Consider the following 26,273-nt stretch of genomic DNA (forward strand, 5'->3'; position numbering starts at 1 on the left):
CCTTCATTCGACCCCTGCGAAACCCTACATTTCAGCAGGATAATGCACGACTGCATGTTGCAGGTCCTGTACGGGCCTTTCTGGATACAGAAAATGTTCCACTGCTGCCCTGGCCAGCACATTCTCGAAATCTCTCACCAATTGAAAACGTCTGGTCAATGGTGGCCGAGCAACTGGCTCATCACAATACGCCAGTCACTACTCTTGATGAACTGTGGCATCGTGTTGAAGCTGCATGTGCAGCTGTACTTGTACACGCCATCCAAGCTGTGTTTGACTCAATGCCCAGGCATATCAAGGCCGTTATTACGGCCAGAAGTGGTTGTTCTGGGTACTGATTTCTCAGGCTCTATGCACCCAAATTGCATGAAAATGTAATCACATGTCAGTTCTAGTATAAAATATTTGTCCAATGAATACCCGTTTATCATCTGCATTTCTTCTTGGTATAGCAATTTTAATGGCCAGTAGTGTATTATAACCAAGTCTTCCGCCCGTTTGACGCTAGGGCGGACTAGTAGGCAATAATGTGCATCTGTCCAACGATCTATCTCGGAAACGGGAATGATACCCGCTTTTTTCCCATCGCTTTGTATCCTTCGTTGCTCCAACAACCTACGATGAACTACTGCCAGAAATGGGGCAAGTTTTTTCGCATAATCTCTGTGGAATGACGCAGGCATCTTATCCGGTCCAGATCCCTTTCCATTGCTGAACGAATTCGACTGACGTATTCCACGATCATCTGTCAATATCTGCTTTCTGCAAAGAGTGAACGGAGGATCTGTATTAACATCTTCCGGGATGAAATAGTTTCAGAATAATGAATTTAGTATTGTAGTCTCTCTCTGTCGCACTTTGTTTCCGTGCCAGTATGGTCATTAAGCAACTGAACAAATGATTTGAGTCAGCTTACTCACTTTACACAATATCAAGACTTCTCAGGAGTGGCCGCGCGGGATTAGTCGAGCGGTCTAGGGCGCTGCAGTCATGGACTGTGCGGCTGGTCCTGGCGGAGGTTCGAGTCCTCCCTCGGGCATGGGTGTGTGTGTTTGTCCTTAGGATAATTTAGCTTAAGTAGTGTGTAAGCTTAGGGACTGATGACCTTAGCAGTTAAGTCCCATAAAGTTTCACGCACATTTGAACATTTGAACTTCTCAGGAGTGGTACTGAGATTAGATGGCAAAATTTTACGTTCGAATTCAGTTAACGCTTCTGCCATTGCTCTTCTTAGTCTCATTTTATCTTCATTCAACTTCTAAATGTCTACCATGCTTTAACGTCGTTTATATCTGAGATGTAGCTCCGTTTCCTGTCGTTGTCGCTCCCTAACATGGCTGTGGAACCACGGTAGGTCTCTTCCTTCCTCACATCTTCGCTCAACACATACTTATCTAAGCTGTATAGAACAATGTTTTCGAATGTTATCTATTTATGCTCATCTTCGTCCCCAGAGCTGAACATTTTATGTTGGCTGTTCAGATACTTTGCAATTTGTTCCGTGTAACTGCTCCTAAGCAAAAATTTTTGCTTATCTCTTTTAACATCCCATTTAATACCCATAGTCATTGATGCGTTAACTGTCTTGTGAACACTTATGCCCTTATCTGTGCCAATTGATTCAAAAAGCGGGTCTGTTAGTTGCTAGGGGTGCCTAAGACGTTGCCCTCAGGGGTCGGTTCTCTGAGTATGGAGCGAGGTGTCGCGATTGTTAGTACAAGGCACCCGCGTTCGGGAAGACGACGGGTCAAATCCCTTTTTGACCTTTCAGATCTACGTTTTCTGTGATTTCCACATATCGTTTAAGGTAAATGCCCGGAATGGTCCCTTTGAAAATACCACGGTCGATTTCCTTCCCCATTCTTTCGTAACCCGATCTCTCGTCCCTCCCTCCCTCCCACCCTCACTTACTCACTCACTCACTCACTCACTCTACAAACAAATAGAGGTCCCCAGGGACGGTATCGATTTTTTTAAACGATCTATACGTTGATGTTGGTTAGGGTCCCAGGTATCACACACTGCAGCCATTCATCCTGGTGGGCCCTCATCTGCAAGTAATCGACGAAAACATTTTGTGATTTCACGTGATACTCTAGAGTTTTAAATATGGGAGCCTTGCACAGACTGGTGGTCTGGCGTATGGTTATTGTGAACGTAGTGGGTTCGAATCTCCTCAGATGCATTGAAATTTTGTAATAAATCTTTATCGAAATAATTTTGATCTTTATTTTCATTTAATTAATTGTTTTAAATGTGATTTTTATTTATAATCCTCTGTCATGTCATTTTAATCGTCGTTTTAATTTAAAGATTTGCTCTCATTTTTCTTCCTGTAATCGATTTCCATTTGGAAAATATACGCGTATGAATTTAACTATTTTTACTTGTCTATCATAATATTTAAAATTTGAAAATTCCGATCTATCAGATTAAAACGAAATACGAAATAATCTATTTTTATTGACTGTGCAATGGTGTCAAAAAAGTATTTTTCGTTACAGACGTATATATGTTTTTTAATGATGTCAAACATTTAAAACATGAATTCTTGTTGCACTATGGACAAAATAACACAGATAAAGATTTGAACGAAAGAAGTGAAGTAAAACGAAATCGAAGGAAAATGACAAAAAAATAAAACTGCAAATAACATGAACGAAAATATAAGATGATGAGACGGAATAAATTAAAGCGAAGTTAATACATAATTAAAATCACATAACAAAATTCCAAATGAAGGAAAAATGAAAAGAAGAAAAGATGATAGCAAATAAAAAAATTAAAACAATGATTAAAATGACACAAATGAAGATTAGAAATAAAAAATTACATTTAAACCAACTGAATGAAAATAAGGACCAGAATCATTTCGATTAAGATTAAAAACTAAAAAACTTCAAAGCATCTGATGAGATTCGAACCCACAACATCCATCATGCAGGGAACACGACTTAATCATTACGCTACACTGCCAACCTGTGTACCACTGCTATTTTTGAAAGTCTAGAGCATTACGCAAAATTACGAAATTTTTGTTCGTCTATTACTCGCAAACAAGAGCCCACCAGGGCGAATGGCTGCAGGGTATATGGGACCCTACCCACACAACCATACACATGGTTTCAAAAAGTCAGTTCCACACCTGGGGACATTTCCTTGGAAGTCATTTTCAGGCAGCACACTCAGAAAATTCGTGAATCCCTGTCTCTGTCGCCATTTTGATAACATCTGTTGCCGACTCTACAGCTGACAAAATTAAGCCTCCATTTATCATAGTAGCATGGTCAGGGAACTTATTCGTGACAGTCCTCCAAGTTGTCTAAATCGCTGTGCCATTACAGCTTCTAGAAGAGCATCCGATTACTATTTTTGACCCAGCTTTGACACTTGACCCAGATTAATTTACGTTCGGAATCCATAGTAACCTCAGTAGATATTTTTGCTTTCTTTGTGGCACTAAATACGCCGCTGCCACTGGCTTCCAGGCAATCTTTGCAGTAGATATTCCAGTCTAGAGTTAGGATTTTACTCCTCTTCACTTCTGGTTTCAGCCAATTATCTGTTCCTAATATTTAATGTGGACATTATTACCTTTAAAAGGTGAGACTACTTCTGAGACTTTGTAAATTGTCTACTCTTTAAGAACCTGTTTTACCAGTGCAAAGGAAAGCTATCTTTCCCTGATAAGAAGAAACTATGCCTAATAGCGAAACCCTTAATTACCCCTTTCAGTGTAAGAAATGCAATTTGACTAACGTAAACATAGGTTACCTGAGTAAAACACACTTACAAACTATGCCTTGTAACCAAGCTCGTAATGACCCTTTTCAGTGTAACAAACGGAATGTGACTAATGTAAAAACTTATGCTCCTATCGAAGAACACACTTACATTAGGTGGCCTAAGTTGCTAAGACTCTACCGAAATTGAACATATGATATTTCAAGACGTGCAAGCAGACATTGCGAAGATCTCACTGAACGTGACTGGTTGTGCAGTACATAAAGAATGGAACAACATCTCTGAGAGCAGAAACACCGACGAACTCACCTTCACCACCGTAATTTCATGGACATAACGGCAGAAAATAATGTATATAAGCAAAAATATAGTCGTGTGGGACCACAGCCTGCTAAGAGTCTTTCAATTGGAAGTCACTCCGCTGATTCGCGATATGAAAGTGGCTAATTAACACACAATTTTCCAACTTAACCATCGACGCTCCTGAAGTCTATTAATATCACATCGACATTTTCTCTTTCTGACCTGCTAGCACATAAATTCTCCTCCGAGGACACCGCGGATGATGTTTCTCTGATTGCGGCAGGCAGTTCAAAATTGACGTTATGGAGAGACTCTAATCTGAAAAACTCCCCTGTCCACGCTACACACACACACACACACACAGGTCCGTTCTTTTAGGCCACAACCCCTGAGTAGAATCAGATATTGGCTGGTCCCACCCCCCTCCAGCGCCTCCCTCGTCGCTGATCCGCCCCACCTTCACCAACTTTAGCGCCTAACTAAATATTAGAATGAAAAACAATTTTCTTTGAACATTTTTTATTTAAAATGATGAAAGGTGAATAATATTTAGTTTTGTGGGTATTTTATTATGCTAAGAACTGATAGTAGAGGAGACAATTAATACTGCTGTGTCTAACAAAGTTTTTTCTACTTTTAAGTTATTCTGAGTCAGTACACATAATAAATCATCCTCTAAATCCATAGAGCTCCTTCTGTTTATTTTCATTGCTATCGTGGTCAAAAATCTACTGTGACATCACGAAGCAATTCCCGGTGCATCGCGAGTATCTTTTCAGATAAGAAACATAACTATTAACAGCCACGGAAGACACTTGATACAAAATCTTCTTCCCCTGCACTACTCCTCTCCATAGCGGGACTCGCTTCACGTGCACCCTGCACCCCTGTATAAAATCAACCAAGTTAAAATGTGTGCACTGTGCTTACTGTCTGCAAATCATTTGATTGCTGGTGTCTTCACTTCTGTCATGGCAGAGATTGGAAGACTTCCCGGATGAGAGTGGTTTGTATTATTGTTATTATTATACTATGTACAACTCTATAGTAGCCCTTATGTAGTTACTGTGTGTCGTGCTGTCAATTAGTTCATTTATCAGTTTGGAAGTCAGTAATGAAGCAATTTCTGGTCTGCTGCAGTAACAATTTACAACTTGGAGAACAAATTTTCATGAGATATTTAGCGATTATTATGTCTCACTGTTGCCATCATCGTTGCATGATACAAAACACAAAGTATGTGTGTAGTGAGAATTAAACAGAATAGGGGATGAAATATACGTGGAGAGTATTTGGTCGAGTGCTGTGCAGATTTATAGTAGTAATCATTGGAATAGTTGGCTAACTGGCATGAAACTAATTGAAAAGTAAATGAGGACCCTGTAACTTACACTGCATAGAGTCATACATTAATGCTGTTAATTAATAAAAAGTAACTATTGATAATTTGCAGCCCGCCCGGTTGGCCGTGCGGTCTAACGCACGGCCTTCCGGGCGGGAATGAGCGCCTGGTCCCCGGCACGAATCCGTCCGGCGGACTTGTGTAGAGGTCCGGTGAACCGGCCAGTCTGTGGACGGTTTTTAGGCGGTTTTCCATGTGCCTCGGCGAATGCGGATTGGTTCCTCTAATTCCGCCTCAGTTACTCTATGTCGGCGATTGCTGCGCAAACAAGTTCTCCACGTACGCGTACATAGGGGTTACACTCGTCTGATGTGAGACGTTCCCTGGGGGATCCACCGGGGGCCGAACCGCACAATAACCCTTGGTTCGGTGTGGGGCGGCGGGGGGATGAAGTAGACTGCGGTAGTTATCGTGGGGTTGTGGACCACTGCGGCTGCGGCGGGGACGGAGCCTCTCCGTAGTTTCTAGGTCCCCGGTTAACATACATACAATACAATACAATTGATAATTTGCAGGGGGTGGACAAAAATATGGAAACACAAAGAAGGCAGCAGATTACCTTGCCTGATATGGCATAGGAATAGCATTGGCACTCCAAACAGCTTCCAGTCGTCTCGTAACGGATCAATACGAGTCCTGTATGGTCTTGGAGGGTATCTTACACCACTTTCCCTGCACTATAGTGGAAAATTCAGGTAACGATGATGAAGGTGGATAGCGATCACGTACCATTCTCTCCAAAGCAAACCACAGAGGCTCAAAAATATTGAGATCCGGAGACTGGTGGCTGGGGAAGATGCGACAATTAATCCTGCTGCTCACAAAACACGTGCTGGATGTTGCAAGCCCTATAAACAGGGGTCATGTCTTCTTGGAACTGAACACCATCATTGGAGAACAAATATTGTACCATGGGATGGACATCATCAACGAAAATTATCACATAATCCATGGTAGTAATGAGACTTGGCCGAGTGACTAGGGGACCCCTGGAATACTACGATATGGCTATCCCCATCATCACTTAACTCCCGCTATGTTTCACTCTTGGGACGTAAACTCGACCAGAAGTGGGAACAAATATGAAACAAGATTCATCTGACGTAATTACTTTCTTCCATTGCTCCACAATCGATGTTCGGTACCACATACGTGACGGGCATTTGTATAACTGACTACTGGTTTTGTAATTCCATCTCGCCCTGGAATGCCCTCCATCTGGAGCTCCCTTTGCGCTGTTTTGGTGCTGACAGGATTCGCGAATGCGACGTTCAGTTCTGCAGTGACTTTCGCAGATGTCGTCCTGTTCTTTTTCGTCTGCATCTACATCTACATCCATACTCCGCAAGCCACCTGACGGTGTGTGGCGGAGGAGGTCTTGGACGTCACAATCCTCTTCAATGACCGTCCCCCACTATTACTCAACACACGCTTTCGTCCATATTGTGACTTAGAGAATGATGTTTTTCTGCTTTCCCTGTATCCAGTATCAATCTAGGATATGTTGCCTCTTGAAACATCAAACACTTCAGTTCCTTTGGTTACGGAAGCACCTGTCATATAAGCACCAACAACCTGTCCACATTCAATGACTCCGACATAATTAATACACTCACAGCTGCACAGAACACTGGTCTGACGACGACTGATAGATGCAACGTATTGCGGTCATTGCACAGGTGCAGTTCGTGGTTATTACAGAAAATGCAACCTGCAGGCTTGGATAGCATCTGCGTGTATGTTCAAGCATGCGCTTCTCACGGTGTTTCCACAATTTTGTCCACCCCTGCGTATAACATCTGCATTGACTCCTTACTTAGCTTGCATTTATCGGGAATCTCTTGCCCAACGTAAAGTCCCGAGCGACTGGAAAAAAGCACAGATGACGCCTGTGTATAAGAAGGGAAGAAGGACGGATCCTCAACATTACAGACCAATATCCTTAACATCGGTTTGTTTCAGGATTCTCGAACATATTCTCAGTACGAATATAATAAATTTCCTTGAGACAGAGAAGTTGCTGTCCATGCATCAGCACGGCTTTAGAAAGCATCACTCCGGCGAAACGCAACTCGCCCTTTTTTCACATGATATCTTGCGAACCATGAATGAAGGGTCTCAGACGGATGCCATATTCCTTGACTTCCAGAAAGCGTTTGACTTGGTGCCCCACTCCAGACTCCTAACTAAGGTACGAGCGTATGGGATAGGTTCCCAAATATGTGAGTGGCACGAAGACTTCTTAAGTAATAGAACCCAGTACGTTGTCCGCGATGGTGAGTGTTCATTGGAGGTGAGGGTATCATCTGGAGTGCCCCAGGGAAGTGTGGTAGGTCCACTGTTGTTTCCTATCTACATAAATGATCTTCTGGATAGGGTGGATAGCAATTTGCGGCTGTTTGCTGATGATGCTGTGGTGTACGGGAAGGTGTCGTTGTTGAGTGACTGTAGGAGGATACAAGATGACTTGGACAGGATTTGTGATTGGTGTAACGAATGGCACCTTACTCTAAATATAGATAAATGTAAATTAATGCAGATGAATAGGAAAAAGAATCCCATAACATTTGAATACTCCATTGGTAGTGTGGCGCTTGACACAGTCACATCGATAAATATTTTGGCGCAACATTGCAGAGCGATATGAAGTGGGACAAGCATGTAATGGCAGTTGTGGGGAAGACGGATAGTCGTCTTCAGTTCACTGGTAGAATTTTGGGAAGATGTGGTTCATCTGTAAAGGAGACCGCTTATACAACACTAATACGACCAATTCTTGAGTACTGCTCGAGCGTTTGGGGTCCCTATCAGGTCGGATTGAGGGAGGATATAGAAGCAATTCACAGGCGGGCTGCTAGATTTGTTACTGGTAGGTTTGATCATCACGCGAGGGTTACGGAAATGCTTCAGGAACTCGGGTGGGAGTCTCTAGAGGAAAGGAGGCGTTCTTTTCGTGAATCGCTACTGAGGAAATTTAAGAGAACCAGCATTTGAGGCTGACTGCAGTACAATATTACTGCCGCCAACTTATATTTCGCGGAAAGACCACAGAGATAAGATAAGAGAGACTAGGGCTCGTACAGAGGCATATAGGCAGTCATTTTTCCCTCGTTCTGTTTGGGAGTGGAACAGGGAGAGAAGATGCTAGATGTGGTGCGGGGTAACCTCCGCCACGCACCGTATGGTGGATTGCGGAGTATGTATGTAGATGTAGATAATCAATATTCAGTAGTCCACAAAATGTTGGTAATAGAAATGGTATTTAAAGATAAATAAGTTTCATAACTGAATGGTATTTAAAGATAATTAAGTTTCATAACTGAAACACAGACAAACCATTTTTGGTTTTTACCCTCAGAGAATTTGACCCCTCAATGGCCAATTCCCGCTCCCCCCCTCCCAGGTTGGGAACTAATGCGTAGTGGATAGTCCAGTAGCGTTCCCTTCATTCCCACCTAAAGGCCTGTTGCAACCGTCAGAATACGTTTGTTTCTGTGTACCTTAGCGGGACGCGCACATGGAAATGCCAAAGGAAACGTTTCTGTGATATCATGCAACTTAACTGAAATGTGACTGTACAGTCGCGAATTAACGATGATGTTTACTCTGATCACTCAGGTGGGGACATATTATAAATTGAGAACAAAAGATCTTCGTCGTAGGTCTTCGACCATTAGGCTGATCAGCAGTCGTTCGCCACGCATTTCCTCTTGAGAGCGGTGTAGGAATTGCAGCTGGTATCCTCAATGATCTAACTGATGTATTTCACCCTTGGTCAGCCTCCTGTATTTTTCCTCCTACTGACCCTCCAGTCATTCTTTTAATGATACCCTCGTGTCTCAGCAGATGGTCGATCCATGTGTCCTGTGTTCGATATCTTCAGCAGACGAGGCTTCTCTTCCTCCGCCCTGTGGAGCACCTCTTCGTTTGACACGTGTCTGCCCAGGAAATCTTGAGCATTCTGCGGTAGCATCACATCTCTAAGGCTGTCATACTATGTTTTTCTGCTTCCTCGAATGTCCATGTTTCACTTCCGAACAGCATCACACTCCAAACAACCATCCTTATGATGTTTTTCTGAGATGCTTGTCTGTGCTGCTGGACGTGAAAAGGTTTCTTCTCTTGTTTAAAGCAGCTCTTGCCTGGTGAATTCGGCTTGCAGATACTTCCTTGACCTTCCGTCTGACGTGATTTTACTCCCTAGGTAAGCGCAAAGAAATCGAATGTCGCCAGTCGCTCACTGATAAGTGAGCATAGGGCAGCGATGTTTTGTCTCCTCACCACTAAGATTTTTGTTTTGCCTTTATTAATTTTCATGTTATTGGGAAAACTAATGGTGGTTTCCATCTGTGCTATCATCGTTTTTAATTGTTCTGCATCTTTACTTAAACTACAATATCACCAGCAAAAGTTCTAGATGATGTAAATTAAATACTTAATTGAAAATAGACATTTCAGTTAATTTAAGATCAGTTTGCTCTAGGTTTTGAATGGAAAATATTTCTAAATCAGGCTGAATAGTGGTTTCACAGCCTGATGCAGATTTTCCATGTTTCCGTGTTTCAGACGAATCCTTGAACAACGTGATGCCCGGATCCCTCCCCCACCCTACTCCCTCATGACCTCGATATGCAGATGACGCTGTCGTTTGTCGACTAATAAAGTCATCAGAAGATCAAAACGAACTGCAAAACGATTTAGAAAAAATATCTGAACGGTGCGAAAAGTGGCAGTTGACCCTGAATAACGAGAAGTGTGAGGTCATCCACATGAGTGCTAAAAGGAACTCATTAAACTTCGGTTACACGATAAATCAGTCTAATCTAAAAGCCGTAAATTCAACTAAATATCTAGGTATTACAATTACGAACAACTTAAACTGGAAAGAACACATAGAATATGTAGTGGGGAAGGCTAACCAAAGACTACATTTTATTGGCAGGACACGTAGAAAATGTAACAGACCTACTAAGGAGACTGCCTAAACTACGCTTGTCCGTCCTCTATTAGAATACTGCTGCGTGGTGTGGGATCCTTACCAGATAGGACTGACGGAGTACATCGAAAAAGTTCAAAGAAAGGCAGCACGTGTTGTATTATCGCGGAATATGGGAGAGAGTGTCGCAGAAATGATACAGGATTTGGGCTGGAAATCGTAAAAAGAAAGGCGTTTTTCGTTGCGGCGGAATCTTCTCACGAAATTGCAATCACCAACTTTCTCCTCCGAATGGGAAAATATTTTGTTGACACCGACCTACATAAGGAGGAACGACCACCAAGATAAAATGAGGTAAATCAGAGCTCATACGGAAAGATATAGGTGTTCTTTCCGCGCGCTATGCGAGATTGGAATAATAGAGAATTATGAAGGTGGTCCGATGAATCCTCTGCCAGGCACTTAAATGTGATTTGCAGAGTATCCACGTAGATGTAGGTGGGAGGCCAGCCAGCGTGCGTGTTAGGACTCCCGCTGGCAAACAACTAGGAAATGCGTGCCGGCCTTCCTAGAGGCCGCAGCCAAGGGTTTACTCTGACGGTGAGGTCAATGCTGCCAGCACCGTAGAAGATGCGACCTTGCATCTCAGCGGCAGCCAATCAGCGCACGTTATCTCCTCCTCTGTGAGGCCTCCAACAGCGTCGTTTTAATTCGAGCCGCCAGGGAAATCGGCATAGCCTCCTAATGACAGGAGCTGCGTCAAGCTGTTCGCGGGTGATGCTGTTGCTTATGGGATGGAGCAGTCAACACACGCCAGCCCAAATGAGCGAGAACGAGAACTATAGGACTTTCGGTACGGAAAATTTTAACATTTATACCTGACGAATTATTTTTTTGTAATTCAACTACACTGCCTGAAAAGAAAAGTGAAGCACCCGGAAGGCATGCTCGGATGTCATGTAACTTCGTACACATTCGCACCACCGGCGGATATGTAAATGAGCAGCGTTGCAATTCTCTGTGACAGGTGAATTGGTTCAAATGGCACTGAGCACTATGGGACTCAACATCTGAGGTCTTCAGTCCCCTAGAACTTAGAACTACTTAAACCTAACTAACCTAAGGACATCACACACATCCATGCCCGAGGCAGGATTCGAACCTGCGACCGTAGCGGTCACGCGGTTCCAGACTGTAGCGCCTAGAACCGCTCGGTCACCTCGGCCGGTGTGACACGTGGAACGGCCACCAGAGAGCATTAGTGTTTTGTTCGTGTTAGTTTTATTGACAGTACTGGTAGAGTATGTAAGGCGTCTGAACAGTGTCAGATGTCAAATGATCACCGTGAAGGATATGGAGATTACAATGAAATGAACACCCTTAGCTGCTTACAGGCGTTGACATACGTCAACGGGGACAGATGAAAATGTGTGCCCCGACCGGGACTCGAACCCGGGATCTCCTGCTTACATGGCAGACGCCCTATCCATCTGAGCCACCGAGGACACAGACGATAGCGCGACTGCAGGGATTTATCTCTGGCACGCCTCCCGCGAAACCCACATTCTCAACGTATTGTCCCGCACTACATTCGTAGTGCCCCCGCCCGTTATACTCATTACTCGCGGCGCGTTGCCGATTCCCGTAAGAGTAATGAGTATAATGGGCGGGGCACTACGAATGTAGTGCGGGACAATACGTTGAGAATGTGGGATCGCGGGAGGCGTGCCAGAGATAAATCCCAGCAGTCGCGCTATCCTCTGTGTCCTCGGTGGCTCAGATGGATAGAGCGTCTGTCATGTAAGCAAGAGATCCCGGGTTCGAGTCCCGGTCGGGGCACACATTTTCGTCTGTCCCCGTTGACGTATGTCAACGCCTGTAAGCAGCTAAGATGTTCATTTCATTGTAATTTCATTCTAACAAGCTGCATGGTCGCCGATGGCATCTGTCCGAAAGAACAGATACCATCTTAGTATGGATATGGAGATGCCACGTACTCACGTGAGGCAGCGTTATCGGCACCTGGTTGTTGTAAACTGTCCTCATTGTGGGTCTCCATTTGGCCGGATGGTCGAATCGTGCAATCAGATTTGTCGGGCATTCCGATGTGGCAGTGGCCTGATGTTGGAGGGCATGAGAACACGAAGGCAGGCATAGTCGCCGTCATGGTTGGAATCGACCTCGTACGACCCCTATAAGGGAGTATCAGTGTATTATGCATGAACCACGTCATAACCCGTTCACATCTGCGCCTGTCGTCCGAGATCAAGTAATGGACTCCCCGCGACGTTCTCTTGTTACTCCGCGCCATTGGTCGGAAACAACTAGTAGCCGAACTAGCGAATTAACTGTCCCATGCCTAGGCTGTCGTTAACGTCACAACAGACGGTTGCGTTTGGAGCGGTACCGTGAACGGGAAGTGTGAACTGCTGATGACTGGCGTCGCATTGTGTCCAGCGATGAATCGGATCACCAATGTCAGCGAGTAGGTGGCGATCTGGGGAGAGGTCCATTATCCCAGCCGCAGCGATGTTACTCGTAGCGTCATGATGAGGAGAGCCATCGGGTGTGACTCCAAGTCACACTGGTAGTAATGGATGGCACACGGACGGCACAACGGTAAGTTACGGAAATAACGCATTCTCACATGTGACCTCGCATACGGCAGTGTCGTGGTGCCATTCTTCGACAGGGCAATGCTTGTCCCCACCTGCCACTTTATGACACTATTCTGGACCGAATCACTGCAGCCATCCATGTCATAGAGGCTGCAACACCGTACTGATAAGTGCGCTCACACCGCCAAGTTCTTTGTACATTTGACTCGATTTTGTAATCACTGAAATAACATCACATTCCCTCTCAAACCTTACGTTATCTCCTCACGTTCTGGGTGTTTTTTTTTCTTTTTTTCTTTGTTTTTGTCTCGCAGTGTATGTCATGCAAAAAGGAAGGTGACATCATTAGGAACTTGTTCGAAATGCAGGGAGCCAACGCATGGTACAAGCGCAGCTAAAGAAGAGAGGAGGATCACTCCATGTGAAATCAAACAATAAAAAAAGAAATTTGAACCTTGATGATTAACAGTTTTGTAAGTGTTTGCCATTTCATTCTACCTCTTAAGATAAAATCCAAAACTAATTTTTGGTAGTATTTCGTTTTTGAGTTATTAACTTTTAAATTTACCGAAATTGCGTGATTTTTGTCATGTTTTGAAACTTTAAAATGGCCATATCTTGAAAATTGTTTGACATACAGAGCCAAATTTATACAATTTTCTTTAATTTATTATAATCTCAAAAAATATGTGCCACTAGACAAAACTCATTAAACTGCTACATTTTCCCAAACCATTCTTAAATTTTTAAAATTTGAAAATCGTATTTTTTTGTTTTGAAAAAAAAAAAATGTTTATTAGTCCTACACAATTTGGACATGTGTGTGCCAAATTTCATGATGGTATTCTGAAGGGAACGTATGGCAATAAATGTCATTTTACTGATATTCGTATCGCCGACTGTATCTCAACTGCACTTCGATTACAAACTGGCTGATTAAACTATGGTTAAAATAAAATTATTGAGTCGTAATCACGCATAAAGCACTTTATCATTTTAAAATTGTACTAAACTATGCCATATAACAATTCACAAAAATAATGTAAGGATTAATATGATTTTTTTATATAACTTTTTATTTACAGTAGTTGTAGTACATATTTGTAGAACAACAGTGTATGTGTGTGTGTGTGTGTGTGTGTGTGTGTGTGTGTGTATGTGTGTGTGTGTTTGTGTGTGCACACTGACAGTAATTCAATTCAGTAGAGATGAAACGTTGAGATAAAATTAGTAAAGCATTGGTGAGGGAAAGAGGACCAGTATGCTTTGTGCATGTGTAACTCCAAAGCACATGAGCTCAGGGGGTAACGTGGCAGAAAACTGCCAATGCTTAATGGCTCAATGAAATGTTGAAAGGCACGTGTTGGAATACGACAAGCACCAAGTGCGGCCCACGAAGTCCAATCTGCTTGTCGTATTCCGACATGAGTGTTTCAACGTTTTGTTGGGAAATTAAGCATTTTAAATCATAACACTGGCTCATTTGTGCCACTTTGTCACCTGAGAATGTTCATATAGTATGAAACCAATGGCGTAATAAATGCACGTAAAATAATAGTCGAAGTGGTTTTCTTAACAATCATCTTAATCAGTTGTGGAAGCATAATGTGATCAAATATTAACTTCATTTCAATTTTTTGAGTGCTAGCATAAATGCCTTCAGTCACTTCTTTGCGGCAATGATGGTCATGGCCGGCTGGAGTGGCCGAGCGGTTCTAGGCGCTACAGTCTGGAACTGCGCGACCGCTACGGTCGCAGGTTCGAATCCTGCCTCGGGCATGGATGTGTGGGATGTCCTTAGATTAGTTAGGTTTAAGTAGTTCTAAGTTCTAGGGGACTGATGACCTCAGAAGTTAAGTCCCATAGTACTCAGAGCCATTTGAACCATTTTTTTTATGAGCATGCAGCATAAAAAAGGAACTAGGTAAAAAGTTTTAATAAAGCCATAGCAGTCACAGGATTTGGTTCCGCCTGTGACAAGAAACGGTGGATGGCATCCGTGCTTTCCAGAGATGAAAAAGAAGTAAACCTTTCATTTACGCATCATTGTGGACCATTTCTTTCTTTTTCGTAAAAGATAAATTGATTGTAATAAAAATTCCTACTTTGTGAATTAAATCCCTCAGCTGCCACGGGGAGAACGTATTCACTATCGGACGAAGACGTGTGAAAAGCCTCGGATTATATTGGAAAAGAACTTATTATGTCCTCAGTTATGACATTACTTGGGAGAACTAATGTCATTTTAAAGGAAAGTTCAATACATAATTTTAGATTTTAATAAGATTGCTAGTGGATCACTATAACATGTTCCTTGTTGAAGATGAGTAAAATATTTCTCTTCACAAGGCAGTCAGACAAGTTATTGTTAAATAAATACAGTTACATAACTGCTTAATTAATGATATTGATTAATATTAATGTATCTGTAAAATAAAGGTACAATTAAGAAAATTCTTTGTGGTTGTTTTTGAGCATGTGTTGGTTCAAATGGCTCTGAGCACTATGGGACTCAACTGCTGAGATCATTAGTCCCCTAGAACTTAGAACTACTTAAACCTAACTAACCTAAGGACACCACAAACATCCATGCCCGAGGCAGGATTCGAACCTGCGACCGTAGCGGTCTTGCGGTTCCAGACTGCTGCGCCTTTAACCGGACGGCTACTTCGGCCGGCGAGCATGTGTTGCTATGGTGTATATTAAAATATCTTCACAGTTAAGAAGGGAAATCTAAATGAGAATTCAAATTTAATTCCGTTGTTTTAATAACGTTTTTGACATATTAAACCTTAGTAACAAGTCGGAAGCCCTGCAGACTACGCGCAGGTGCTGCGCTTACCAATAAAATGAAATTTATTTTAATACGTTTCCACTGGAACAACATCATGAAAATTCGCATACACATTGAAAAATAGTGTACGACTGTCGTACATTTTTCCCTAAACAAAAAAGTTCCGTTTCTGAAATATTCGAAATTAAAAAATAATTTCATCTGTGAAAATTCAGTATTGTTATGAATATAGCTAAATAGTACATACCTTTGAAGCTTATAAGAAACTGAATAAAATGATACAAATTTTAGGTCTGGAAGTCAAATAGTTTTTCAGCTATGGTGATGTTAAGGTTTCAAAACGTAACAAAAATGGCAAAAATTTCGGAAGCTTTAAAAATTGATAACTCAAAAATGAAAGGTCGAAAAAATTGTAATTTGGGATTTTTCAAGCAAACAAATATTACTTTAAGTGTACAAAAGAATTATCAAAACTTCAGATCTCAAGAACTAGACCATTGTATGATTTCACATGGATTGACCCAGAGGCGATCGGATTAAAAAGGATGCAGTCGTTCCTCTTCTTCTGGTCATTCTGTGTACGGAAGAATCAATGAAGGAAATAAAAGAAAGAAATCAGATTTATGACTGGCATAAATATTTATCCTAAGTGGGTTGTATATACAAAGGGAAGAGGACTAGTCGATCATGCACGTCTGATGAAAATGTCGAGCGTATCCGAGACGCGTTCACGCCCTTGAAGTCGAAAAGACGGATAGGCTGGTAATTTCAGCTTCTTCAGACAACAATGTGGCGTATTATGAAACGTCGCTTGCATATGTACCAATTCAAGTTGCAGTTACTGCAGCAATTGCGTCCCGTGAACCTAACAGAAGGTACGAATTTTGCATTTCACTTCTCCACGATATGGCAGAGGACACGTTTTCCGAACGACTCATATTTTCGGACGAATCGACGTTTCATCTGTCGGGTAAAGTAGACCGTCAGAGTGTAAGAATTTGGGAGTCACAAAATCCTGGCGTCATCGGACGTGAAAGAGACGTAAACTGAATGTGTTTTGTGCCGCTTCTGTTCACATAGTTTATTGACCGTTCTTTTTTGCGGAGGAAATTGCGACAGGAATGTCGTACCTGAACATGCTGCAAACTGGTTGTTTCCTCAACTTCACGAAAGTTCCAATGATTTCATTTTTATGCATGACTGCGCCCCGCCTCACTTTCACCTCTATGTGCGGCATTATCTTAATAACACCATCCCACAACGATGGACTGGAAGATGTGGAAACAAGATGTTCACTGCTTTAGTCCTCCCATTTTGCTATTTTTGTCTGTTGTCCCACCTATGATAAAACTCTTCAACAGCTGAGAAATCTAAGTGTTGAAGCTGTCGATTCCATAACCAGGGACCTGTTGATTCGTGTGCGGAATTAAATGGATGTTTCTTCAGCAACGCACGGTGCTGATGTTGAGTGTGTGTTATAGTGTCTGTACGGACATAAAACTTTGAACCTTCCTGTATCCAGTGACATGCGCAATGTATTTCTATCTTTCACAGTTTGTGTGTAATAAACAAGCTGAAATCTGTTCTTTCTTTTTGAATCGCCAGTTACCTGTGCGGAAGATGCTAAGTGTTGTTTGTGGCGTCACGAAATACTATCACCAATTGTTGTAAGAAGACGCTCCAGAACAGAACATGACAAAGCTCCGAATCAGGCGAAGACTACAGTATTAAAGCATGGTTCGATGAATCTTTGGAAACAGGCTGTGTGGCACATTGAGGGAAAGGCCAAGGGCGACCACGAGTAGCAGGCTGTTGCGCATCCGGGAAGAAATTTTGTGCAGATGGGATATCTATAGAGTAAGAAGAGGAAGCCGCATGGAACATTTATAGAAAGAAACTTGATGTCCTGTCATTTTCAGTGTTGAGAACAGATTATTTGAAGTTAATCCGCTTCGTTATTTAAAGTTATTTTATTAAACTAATTTACAGGCACCCTGTATAAAGCGGAAACATTGTTACCAAAAATCTGAAAAAGTACGGAACGTATTTACTTCAAATTTTCATACGTTTCTGTAATAAATGTTTGGATGCATATAGGCTTCATGTTTTTAATATATACGTAAAATACGTAATACGTTATTAACAAACAGGAAAGTTGTATTTGTGGCTTATTGGCTTATGATAAGAATAGTACTACATAGTCTGAGTTTGCTACAACGAGGCACAAGGCCCAAGGACAGAGAGAGGGGGTTGGGGTTGTTTGGGGGGAGGACGCCAGACAGCGAAGTCATCGGTCTCATCGGATTAGGGAAGGACAGGGAATGAAGTCGGCCGTGCCCTTTCGAAGGAACCATCCTGGCATTTGCCTAGAGCGATTTAGGGAAATCACGGAACACCTAATCAGGATGGCCAGACGCGGGATTGAACCGTCGTCCTCCCGAATGCGAGCCGAATGTGTTAGCCACTGCGCCACTTGGCTCGATGAGAGAGAGCGAAGAGGAAATGGACAGAGGGATAGGAGGAAATGGTCATACGAGTAGAAAGCGGAAAGGAGGAGATGGAGAGAGAGAGAAAAGGCAGGAGGAGATAGAGAGAGGGAGGGAGGAGAAGATGGAAGTGGAAATGGAGGAGGATGATGGACACAGGGAGTGGGAGAGAGAGGGGGCAGGATGAGACGGAGAGAGAGGTGAGAGGGGAAGATGAACAGAGAAAGGGGAGGTAGAAAATGGATAGAGGGAGGGTAGGAGAAGATGGACAGAGAGAGGGGGAAGGAGGAGACATAGAGAGGCGGAGGACGAAGTGGACAGAGCCGGGGGGGGGGGGGGGAGAAGGAGATAAAAACGTGTTACTGTTTGTCGTCCATGTTGGGCTGTTGTAAGGAACTACGGCTGTTTATAACAATAAAAGTACAAATAAATCAATTATCAGCGTCAGTCACTCACAGTGACTGATGCAGATAATTATTTTTTGTTTTATTTGAACTTTTATCGTATATCCCATTCCTGTACATGTTACGAACGTGTGCTTTCTCTTTTCTTTCGTTTCCATTTAACCAAATTGAGCCACAGCAACAAGTGTGCAGGTACAACAGGTAATATATCCTCCGCCACACACTGTACGGCGACTTGCAGAGTTCCTTAAGTATCTGTGCATGGAGAAAGATGGATGGTTTTCACTCTGCCAGCACAACCCCTGCCTGTATCTGGCATGGCCAATGAAATAACGCTAGAGGGTACCGCAGTCAGCTGACTCGTTTGACACCTGTGGAATGGCGAAATCTTCCGAAGCGTCGGGCTGTTGAGAACAATGGCCCGCCTATACGTATTCAGCTCGCACGGGACGCTGGCGTCTTGGCCGCTAAGCCTGCGAGGGGAACCCCACCACTGACCGCCAAGGTCTGCCACGCGGCGCTAGCAGACTCCTGTCCCGTCACATCGCCGACTATGGATGAAGGAGGCCATAAATAAAAGAAAATGTACGGACAAACGCCATGTTTTTTCGCGACGACATTATAAATCCAAACATTTCCTACATGATAACACTGAAGAAATCGCTCCTCTTGCGCAGTTGCTTCTCCAGAACCATCGATTTCGATTAAACTTTGGGGTACACCATGAGTTATAAGAAACAACGTGTGTCTGGTGTCATTCTCTATATTCTTTGCTTATTCCGAGGTGCGTATGCTACTTTTACATTTAATGAAATGTGTGGAGAGATAATTATGTTTAATGATTTCGTTTGCCATCTTCGCATTTTCATGCGCATTTGTACCTTATTTGAGAATATCTGGTGCATACAACCGGCGTACATTTCATGGCGAATACAAGTCGCCTTGCATACGAGAACTATTCTGAGCATATGCAGCAATGCCATATCTGTTACTATAGTCCAATCCTGCCTCGGGCATGGATGTGTGTGATGTCCTTAGGTTAGTTAGGTTTAAGTAGTTCTAAGTTCTAGGGGACTGATGACCACAGATGTTAAGTCCCATAGTGCTCAGAGCCATTTGAACCATTTGTTACTATAGTCCAATTAAAATTACTTACCTGATAGTTGTCGTTCCTCACTTGACGCTACAGTGTTGCCACATTCACTACCGCTCGGTTAAAGGCGACGCACGAACACGACCGGTAAATTCACTATACTCTGTTCATCGTAAGAATAAACTTGATTGAAACAAACACAAACGCGATGATTGGTCAGAAGCCGTAGCACATTACACTGGTGTTGTCACGATGTTGGAAGTAGGTCCTACTTCTGTATTAGATATCAAAAATGGCTCTGAGCACTATGGGACTTTACATCTGAGGTCGTCAGTCCCCTAGTAGAACTAGTTAAACCTAACTCACCTAAGGACATCACACACATCCATGCCCGAGGCAGGATTCGAACCTGCGACCGTAGCACTCGCTACTAGATATCTTATTAATAAATCGGGTGATGATGAGGGAATTACATTAAGAAATGAGACACTTAAAGTAGTAAAGGAGTTTTGCTATTTGGGGAGCAAAATAACTGATGATGGTTGAAGTAGAGAGAATATAAAATGTAGACCGGCAATGGCAAGGAAAGCGTTTCTGAAGAAGAGAAATTTATTAACATCGAGTATAGATTTAAATGTCAGGAAGTGGTTTCTGAAAGTATTTGTATGGAGTGTAGTCATGGAAGTGAAACGTGGACGATAAATAGTTTAGACAAGAAGAGAATAGAAGCTTTCGAAATGTGGTGCTACAGAAGAATGCTGAAGATTAGATGGGTAGATCACATAACTAATGAGGAGGTATTAAATAGAATTGGGGAGAAGAGGAGTTTGTGGCACAACTTGACTAGAAGAAGGGATCGGTTGGTAGGACATGTTCTGAGGCATCAAGGGATCACCAATTTAGTACTGGAGGGCAGCGTGGAGGGTAAAAATCGTAGAGGAAGACTAAGAGATGACTACACTAAGCAGATTCAGAAGGATGTAGGCTGTAGTAGGTACTGGGGGATGAAGAAGCTTGCACAGGATAGAGTAGCATGGAGAGCTGCATCAAACCAGTCTCAGGACTGGAGACCACAACAACAACAACAACAACAACATTAATAAGTTATGTTAAATGAAACTTTAAGATATTCTGATGTATTAACAGCCATCAACATTTTTCGTAATCATGCTTCAACTAAGTAGTTTGTATTTAAAAAATCGTGTACAGTCACAGTGTCTGTACTGCTGTGCTCTGAATTGTCGCGCTGTTAACACGCTGTATGAAAATGGCGGAGGCTGCTTCCTGCTCCGTAGTGAAACACGTGTGTGGAACACGATTAAAATGAGCCAAGAAATAGGTTTTTCATAAATTTACAGAAAAAACGGCTTTGAAGTTTCCGAGGGACTGTATTTGATACAATTGAGATACAGTTCTTGGATCACTGGTTCAAGTCTCGCCTTAGTCATCCTTTTCTTTCGTTCAATTAGAAATACCTACATCTCGTAATTGTAAAATTAATTCATCATTTTTATGAGTAATGCACATCTTCTTGTTTGTTGTTACATATTACAAGCGAAACTCCTGTTTCCATTTTAAATATAAATTTTTAACTATCGACATTTTATGAGAGATTATTAAGGTAGCTTAAATTAAGTAAACGTAACAATTTAATTTTTAGGAGAAAACGAATAATCAAATTCTCTTTATTTGTACTATATCCATTCTTTTATACCACAGATGTACTTTCACACGAACCAGAGCGATAAGTGTCGTAGAAACACGAGAAACAATAATTTTCAAAGCATCGAGCACATCATACAAATGCTGCGTTTTTACATTTGCTACTGCACCATTACAGCATGAAATCAACAGGACTGATATGATGGCAAATTAAGAAACCTGAATTAACAAGACTGATAAGCTGCGAGACGTGCTGAACTAACGCACGCAGCTTTTTCACTTGTCACTGCCGAACGCTGGCGGGATATAGAACGGCACGTCATAAAAGGAGAAAATGAGCGCCTGGGTGGCTTCGTGGATTCTGTTGCTGATCGACTCGTTATCAACGTAGCAAATGACACTTCCAGAACTGAAATTTATTTCTCGTATTTGGATAAGGCAGGAGCTAAGAGATTGCCAGACGACTGACTGTAATTAACACCTTCATTGGCTTCAGTGTTCAACAATATCCCTGTAGTATGCTTTTGTATCATATATAGCAAGCTCAGGAAAATTAACCTGTGCTTATGTTAGGAATTTTAAGTACTCTTGTTTGTAATTAGAATACTGTATTAGGTGAGAACGATTGCCTTTTATGCTGGTCGCGTAAGAAGCATGCTTGCTGTAGTTTTGCCGAATATTATTTCATAAAATGACATTTTAAGCTATGTTGTTTCTCTGCTAGTCTGTTTTTACGTCTGAACTGCAACTTCTCAGATCATTGCAGGTTAGACGTACCAGCTGCGTAGCCGGTGCTGCCCAAGTTAAATACGCCGGTAAAGCTGTTTTCCTGCATTATCACTCGGTCTGTGTGCGTGTAACACAGCATAAAGCGTATCCTTAAGATCGTACCTGACTGTACTGGACACGGCTTGGCTTCCGTTCCGCGTGGAACGAAATCCAAAGAGATTCAAGCAAACCCGGAGAATATACAGGGTGTACATAAAGTCCGAGAACACTTTCAATTATTTACGCTAGCTTTGCTCACTGCGATTACAGATGACCTGTACGAGAAAACTCAAGACAGAAAAAAAAAAATCAGTTTCAGCGCTGAAAGCGGACTGTAACTTTCTTCGCTTTTGCTACGAAAGCTTATGCGATACCTCCCTATGAGCAGTCCTGGTTGGAACTCATTTACAGGTTACAGGCGACACAGAAAGATTAAAAACGAAAAAAGAGTGATAGGAAAAAAATAGGAGCCAATAGAAAAGTCAGCACAACGATGAAAATGATGAGACAAAAGATTAAAAATAAAAAATTACTTTGAAATCAGTTAACTGAAAGTAATAATAATCAGAGTCATATTGACAAAGATTTAAAAACAAAAAAATTTTATGTAACCCGATGAGTTTCGGCCTTCAGGCACCTCACATCTTGTTTTTTCGCCCCCTACCAGGTTTCGAACCGGCTACCTCAGAGTCGAACGCAGCCACACGTAAGTGCGTTAGTGAACTTCTTTATTATTGTTTTATGCTCCGACCACTTTTTTAATTTGACAAGGTAATATAAACTTTATTTGTAAACAAACCATACATCAAATTAGCATAACGTTAGAAAATATGGTGGGGAAAACTGACTGTTCCTTTTAAGCAGGCGGAAGGTAAGAATCCAGAATGAGATTTTCACTCTGCAGCGGAGTGTGCGCTGATATGAAACTTCCTGGCAGATTAAAACTGTGTGCCCGACTGAGACGCGAACTCGGGATCTTTGCCTTTCGCGGGCAAGTGCTCTACCAACTGAGCTACCGGAGCACGACTCACGCCCGGTACTCACAGCTTTACTTCTGCCAGTACCTCGTCTCCTACCTTCCAAACTTTGCAGAAGCTCTCCTGCGAACCTTGCAGAACTAGCACTCCTGAAAGAAAGGATATTGCGGAGACATGGCTTAGCCACAGCCTGGGGGATGTTTCCAGAATGAGATTTTCACTCTGCAGCGGAGTGTGCGCTGATATGAAGCTTCCTGGCAGATTAAAACTGTGTGCCCGACCGAGACGCGAACTCGGTACCTTTGCCTTTCGCGGGCAAGCGCTCTACCATCTGAGCTACCGAAGCACGACTCACGCCCGGTACTCACAGCTTTACTTCTGCCAGTACCTCGTCTCCTACCTTCCAAACTTTACAGAAGCTCTCCTGCGAACCTTGCAGAACTAGCACTCCTGAAAGAAAGGATATTGCGGAGACATGGCTTAGCCACTGCCTGGGGGATGTTCCCAGAATGAGATTTTCACTCTGCAGCGGAGTGTGCGCTGATATGAAGCTTCCTGGCAGATTAAAACTGTGTGCCCGACCGAGACGCGAACTCGGTACCTTTGCCTTTCGCGGGCAAGCGCTCTACCATCTGAGCTACCGAAGCACGACTCACGCCCGGTACTCACAGCTTTACTTCTGCCAGTACCTCGTCTCCTACCTTCCAAACTTTACAGAAGGTCTCCTGCGAACCTTGCAGAACTAGCACTCCTGAAAGAAAGGATATTGCGGAGACATGGCTTAGCCACAGCCTGGGGGATGTTTCCAGAATGAGATTTTCACTCTGCAGCGGAGTGTGCGCTGATATGAAGCTTCCTGGCAGATTAAAACTGTGTGCCCGACCGAGACGCGAACTCGGTACCTTTGCCTTTCGCGGGCAAGCGCTCTACCAACTGAGCTACCGAAGCACGACTCACGCCCGGTACTCACAGCTTTACTTCTGCCAGTACCTCGTCTCCTACCTTCCAAACTTTACAGAAGGTCTCCTGCGAACCTTGCAGAACTAGCACTCCTGAAAGAAAGGATATTGCGGAGACATGGCTTAGCCACAGCCTGGGGGATGTTTCCAGAATGAGAAAGGTAAGGATGATGGGGTGTGAGTACGAGTAGGTCACCTCCGGCTCGGTGGCTGGCTGGGAGGGGGAGTGGGTAGGTGTCGAACAAACGAGGCTTGCCCACTGCATCCCCAGCATCACCAACCAACCGGAAGACAACAAGAAGGGACAGTCAAGGAAGGAGATACTTAACTGTAAACACGAAATTTCATTCTGTTTCGCACCAGTGGTAGGTAGGGGAGACGGGAATGGAAAACAAGCACAATGTGGTATCAAGCGCTGCCCCCGCTGGGGCTTGGAATAACGTGAGAGAAGTGTTAGTAGTGCATCTCGGTAGCAGTGGAGCCAACCATGCCAGGCACATTCCAACCCCATGGAGGTAACTGGCGAAACATGCGCGCTAACGTGGACGTCGTTCAATTATCGCATGTTCTTTCTGTAGGTGGGTCCCAAGACCGAGAAGCGATTTGTGCCCGGCTCCATGAAGGTAGGCGACTGTCCATCCTTTGACCCAGACTATGAGTCTTGGATGCAGGGGAACACACGTCCTCCAGGCGAATGAAAGTGTACAGCTCGACCATGGATGAAGGGGCGCGGAGGAAAAGGGCGACCATTTGCCGCACCAGTGTCCAGACTTCAAGAACACCGGCGCAGGTCAGGCCAAGGGCATCATCGTGCACCGAGTGACAGATGGAGCATAAAGGAGTGTCCATCATATCAGTCGCACGTGAACGCCGGTTACTGGCGAATTTTCCACTGGCGACGTGATACCATGTCGCTCGGACTGATGTTGGGAGGTACAGCTGATGAAGGTTGTGCCACACCGCCGTCCACCTCATTAATGGATACTTGATCTCTAAGTACTTAAGAGCGTGTTCAAAAAGTAACTTGTGTATTGATTTTTCTAGTCCGCAGCTCGTGGTCGTGCGGTAGCGTTCTCGCTTCCCGCGCCCGGGTTCCCGGGTTCGATTCCCGGCGGGGTCAGGGATTTTCTCTGCCTCGGGATGACTGGGTGTTGTGTGATGTCCTTAGGTTAGTTAGGTTTAAGTAGTTCTAAGTTCTGAGGGACTGATGACCATAGATGTTAAGTCCCATAGTGCTCAGAGCCATTTGAACCATTTGATTTTTCTCATTTTGAGAAACGAGAAGAAGCGATCTGTTGTTCTTCTTAGAACAACTTTCTAAATTCAAGATCGCTTAAATATTTCTTTATTTTCAACAATCAGCAATCGTCATCAGGTCATCAAAATTTTTGTTACAAAATGTGTTCATTGTGAGTTTTAACATCACTCCAAGTTGTCATGTTAGTGGATATAATGTAGCAAATTATGCAAACGTTTGTCAGTAATAAAGCGTTTAGATCAAAAAAGCACATTGTGTTCGTGGCCATGTTCGCAAACACTGATCAGCCAGTACATCATAGTATCCTGTAAGTCCACCTTTGGCACGAATAACAGCGGCGACGCGTCGTGGCATGGAAGCAGTAGGGCCTTGGTATGTTGCTAGAGGGAACAGGCACCACCACATCTACACACACAAGTCACCCAATTCCTGTAAATTCCGGGAGGGGGCGATGAACTCTGACGCCTCGTTCAATCACATCCCAGACGTTTTCGATCGGGTTCGTATCTGGTAAGCTGGGTCGTCAGCACATCAATTGGAAGTCACCACTGTGTTTCTCGAACCACTACATCACACCCCTGGCCTTGTGACATTGCTCAGTAACTTGTTGAAAAATGCCACTGCCGTCAGAAAACATGATCGTAATGAAGGGGTGTACGTGATCTGCAATCAGTGCACGATACTCCTTGGCCGTCGTGGTGCCTTGCACGAACTTCACTGGAAACATAGATGTCCACTTGAATGTTCCCCACTGCATTATGGAGCCACCGCCAGCTTATCTCCGTTCCGCAGTACAGGTGACGAGGAGATATTCTCCTGGAAGACGACAGATTCGCGCCCTCCCAACGACATGATTAAGAAGTTATCGG

At 43.3% G+C, this 26,273-nt stretch overlaps 1 protein-coding gene and 1 non-coding gene across 5 annotated transcripts in view; one reads left to right on the forward strand and one right to left on the reverse strand.

Annotated features, from left to right (window-relative positions):
* The window catches only part of LOC126188094 (peptidoglycan-recognition protein LC-like), a 613,402-nt gene that overhangs the window by 46,230 nt on the left and 540,899 nt on the right, over positions 1 to 26,273 (forward strand). The gene's annotated exons all lie outside the window — the stretch shown is intronic.
* Positions 11,817 to 11,890, reverse strand: Trnat-ugu (transfer RNA threonine (anticodon UGU)). Its single transcript has one exon. It is a non-coding gene; the product is annotated as a tRNA-Thr (tRNA).

Source organism: Schistocerca cancellata, chromosome 5 (genome assembly GCF_023864275.1).
Source record: "Schistocerca cancellata isolate TAMUIC-IGC-003103 chromosome 5, iqSchCanc2.1, whole genome shotgun sequence".
In the NCBI taxonomy this organism is placed as follows: Eukaryota; Metazoa; Arthropoda; class Insecta; order Orthoptera; family Acrididae; genus Schistocerca; species Schistocerca cancellata.